This window comes from Amblyomma americanum, chromosome 1 (genome assembly GCF_052857255.1).
Source record: "Amblyomma americanum isolate KBUSLIRL-KWMA chromosome 1, ASM5285725v1, whole genome shotgun sequence".
Taxonomy (NCBI): Eukaryota; Metazoa; Arthropoda; class Arachnida; order Ixodida; family Ixodidae; genus Amblyomma; species Amblyomma americanum.
In genome coordinates, this window is record NC_135497.1 from 175,147,071 (window position 1) to 175,151,439 (window position 4,369).

The 4,369-nt window shown below is 47.5% G+C and overlaps 1 pseudogene across 1 annotated transcript; it reads right to left on the reverse strand.

Moving 5' to 3' along the window:
* LOC144114910 (uncharacterized) lies at positions 1-4,005 on the reverse strand (annotated as a pseudogene). The gene is made up of 4 exons (XR_013311163.1): positions 3,948-4,005; positions 1,348-1,564; positions 603-924; positions 1-218 (listed from the first exon to the last, which is right to left on the reverse strand). The product of XR_013311163.1 is annotated as an uncharacterized LOC144114910 (transcript).
* Between the last annotated feature and the right edge of the window lie 364 nt (positions 4,006-4,369).

The window sequence follows — 4,369 nt, forward strand, 5'->3', positions numbered from 1 at the left end:
TGCATGCTTTTTGCTACAGGACCTCGGCAGGCCATTGTTTTCATTAAGACGACTAAAAGTAGGTGAAATGAAAAATTGTTTATTGCACGAGATGCAATTTTTTCAGCGTGCAGGTGCCCTCTTGTTAGCCTGTGCTCTCTCTGGGGCATGCCTCAGCCAGGATTTTGTTGCAGCCTCGACGTCGTCATTTGAATTTGGGAACTGCCTTTGTACTGCAGCTGAAAGAAAAGCAAGTACACAGAATGGCATTAACCCCACAAAAGAAATCAAACGAAATAGGCATGCCTCTCAGTAATAGGTGTTTTTACTAAATGAAATTCGTCATGTGGCTTTTCAGCAATTTATTAAATAGTTTTCATCAACTGCAACATGTTGTTTTTCATGAAGAATAGCCAATTTTTAATCAGTATTAAGACAGAAATGTACGCTTAAGTATATTTTTAATCACAAGAATGAATAGGGTACAATACTGCCATCTGAAAATAAAGAGCTTAATACACCTGACCTATTAAATTATTGCATAATTAATGAAAAGAAAGCAAACTGAACACAGTGCAAATTAAACTGCACAATCCATTCAGAATAATGCAATGCAAACTCACTGCACATCAGCTCGCAGATCCGTAGACCAAACTTTTTTTGCCTTTCCTGCCTTGCGATGAGCTTTCAGATGCCAGCTTATCTGTCAGAAGATTGGCAAGCATCCGCTTCGTTGCGGTGCCAGCATCCCGCCCGCCAAGCTGGGTCAGTTCTGCGACCTGCAGCATACCACATTGACTGCATTCATTATTCCAGGAGACAATTATGCATAAAGCACAAAGTTGCAAGATATGCATAACAGCACCGTTAAGCTTCGGTGCTATCACTCTCAACAAACTACAACACACAACGTGTAGGAGCCCACTTCCGAAGCAGTGCATAGTGCTTGAAATTGCTCATTTGTAATCAATGAAAAGATCAAGCTGCCCTAAATGTGTGAGCAAATTGTATGCTCTGTATGAAGGTGCACCAGTTTCGTATCAGGTGGGGACCTTGATTGATTTACTTCGATGCACTACGGGTACAGGGCACTGATTGTGATCATATATTCTCTGCAGAGGCTAATAAAACCTGATACTGCAGATGAAAATAAAAGCTAAGACAAGAGAATAGTACAAAAAAAACAATGCAACCATAACACTTGAACATTACAGCAGCATTACATAGCATCGTGGCTACAACTAACTTGAAGGCTTACAACGCCAAGCCAGTCACCTTTACTAACTGGCATATGTACTTTAAATGCTGCCTGAAAACCTTCTATACATTTTTTATTCATCTTTCGGAGCTGTAAATGCCCAAAACTACATGAAATATTGACACACCAAAGCATCTGATCTGGATGCAGTCAGCGAACTCTCAAAGAAGTTAATAGCAGCCACAGTGTCCAACGGCTGTTGCAGGACAGGAGCAGGCACGGCAGCAGCAGGCTCACGGGAGAGTGCCATGGCGTCTATTGGGCTTGCAAGGTGCTGTATCGCCATACTTATGATATTGAGAATCCTCAGTACTCGGGACTGAAATTCTGAATAATGTTCCACAGACATGAAGTACAGCGTTATTCATCTTTGTAATCCAAGTGCACATGCAAGTAATAATAATAATGATTTTTTGGAGGGAAAGGTAATGGCGCAGTATCTGTCTCATATATCGTTGGACACCTGAACCGCGCCGTAAGGAAGGGATAAAGGAGGGAGTGAAAGAAGAAAGGAATAAGAGGTGCCGTAGTGGAGGTCTCCGGTATAATTTCGACCACCTGGGGATCTTTAACGTGCACTGACATCGCACAGCACACGGGCGCCTTAGCGTTTTTCCTCCATAAAAACGCAGCCGCCGCGGTTTATGTGAGCATGGTGGGGTTGAGTAAACTGACCCATCCCCTCAACTCAGCCCCCTGGTCGCGTCCATGTAAACAGAGCTATAGAAACTGGATGATTGTCTTAATTTTTATTTATGCTGTGCTTCCTCCCTATATTTCTCTGACCACTGTGGCTGGGCCATGAGTAGATGCATTCTAAAGCCAGAGCAATACTTGCCCGGCATCAGTCGGAGTCTCGTCTACCGGCATTGTTGCTCGACCCTGGCAGGACAGGGTGAACAAACACATGAGCTCATACAAACTGGTGTCTCCAGGAGCAGTTGTAAAGGGATCCTAGAGGGTTGGAAGGTTATCTTGGGCCTGTTGTTAATCAACATTCTTTAGAATTTGTATCTACATTCTATTGACTCTATCAACACTGTACCAACTTTTGCTTTCTATGAACAATTGTTAATACGAAGTTGGTAGAAATTTACTTCTTTGTATGCACTTTTGTTGATAGAAAGTTTCTAGAAACGAACCCTTACATTCTATGCACACTTGTTAATACAAGGTTGGTAGAAGTTACTTCCTTGTATACACATTTGATGATAGAATGTTACTAGAAACGAACCCTTACGTACTATGCACACTTGTTAATACAAGGTTGGTAGAAGTTACTTCCTTGTAGTAAAAGTTTGCCGGTGGTGTTGGTCCGGTGATTTCCAGAAACTGGATGCACTGCTTGAAGGTTTCTCGATGATATGACTTGCAGGAGAAGCGATTTAGTGAGAAACGAACTTTTATACAGGCTATTTACAGATGGGTACAAACAAAAGTCAGTATACGGCCACAACTATCCGCGGCCGGCCTAGCCGACCGCCTGCACAGAGGCGAGGGACACCGCGTCCCAACAGTTAAACTGGCGCGCCTCGCACCAGCTCTCAACGGTCACTCCCTCCGCGCTCGGCCAGACCGAGCGCCTGCCAGCTAGGAGCCGCTAGAGACCAAAGCCACACGGGCGCGGCTCCCTTCGCGGGTACACCCCGAAGATACCCGCGCCCCTTTCCACACGTAAAAATAAACTGCTAACTGCGGCTCATCAGTTTTGACGAATAGGAAAGCTCAGAACTGATGTCAGCGTCTTCCCTTACCCCCGAGTTCCTCACTAGGTGGTCTCGCAATCCTTCGCAAAGGGGACATGGGTTCAAGGTCGAGGCCGGCAGATAGCCCCGCCGTCCGGAGCGGCGAAGGAAACCGCAAGGACGAATGGGGAGACTAACGAAAAAGGCATGAGTCCCCTTCTAACGGCGTGCACCAAAGTAAAACAAAATAAAACAAAACCGGACGCGCAGCCTAGGTCGCTGCCCTCTCGCGGAATATTCGGAACACATGTACAAAAAGATGCGACAGCGCGCCGAACCCTACACCTTCACCCAAGACTCGGCTAATCTATTCAGAGATAAGCCGAGACAACAAACAACAAAAAGGGTTCGGCAAGTGGCGGTTGAGTACCTCTGCACGAGCAAGCAACCGGAGCCTGCGAGCCCGCATGCTGCGACCCTTCGTCACACACTCACACCCATCCCGAGGACAATGCTAATGACAGTGCCAATGACAAATACTCTCAATCTTGTAACTAAGACAGCACATCATTCTCGGGGCACTCAAACATCTGTAATATGCAAACAAAGCCAGTTCCGAGCAGTTTATATCACACTGTCCGTAATCACTGAAGCACACAAGGTAAAATCAGCATAACTGCCGCACAAGAACATTCGGTCATGTCCATGTCTGTAGTCTCCGAACACTGAGTCCTGCCAACTCTAGATCCCCCACACCCACCTACTGCATCCGCGCTTACTCGAGCCTTTTGTTTCATCTCGAGACGTGCTACCAAGGCTAGCCGTGTTGCATACCTGCGCACGGGTCCTTGTTGTGACATGGCGAGGCCTGTTAAAGGTGGAGTGGGCATGGCCAACGCAGCCTACGATTCAGCGGCGTCCACCCGGGTCGAACACTCGCACCCGCCATCTACGACCGAATATCGGTGCGGCACAGGCGGTCAGCGCAGTGACATTCCCTTTGCGCTGCTGTCTATTCAACATACGACCCTCGTTGGCGGTGAGCGCACTCAGGCCACGCGCCTTCACTATGGACAGAGCCATGTTTTCTAAGGCCTTCATGCTTTGCGTGCTCAACTGCTGTAGCGTCTTTACGCTGGACGCCAGTCCCTCGGGCTGCATAGGCAAAGGCACGCCAAGATCGTGCCGTGATTTGACGTGCGTCGCAAACTTTGGACGTGTTTCCGTGCTCTGTTCACGGTAAAGGACGCAGACACTGTCCACACCAGCTGATCTGCCGTATGGCAATCTCTCCACTGTAGCGTTGCTTGTACCCGTGTCCGCTGTCTCAGAATCAGCTCTAGTCAGCTGCGACACCTGCGCCTCAAGCGACGCCGCTACCGCTGAGCTCGATGTTTCATCCGCGTCATTGGCGAAACACCCCCGACGCACTGCTTCCATGTCGATG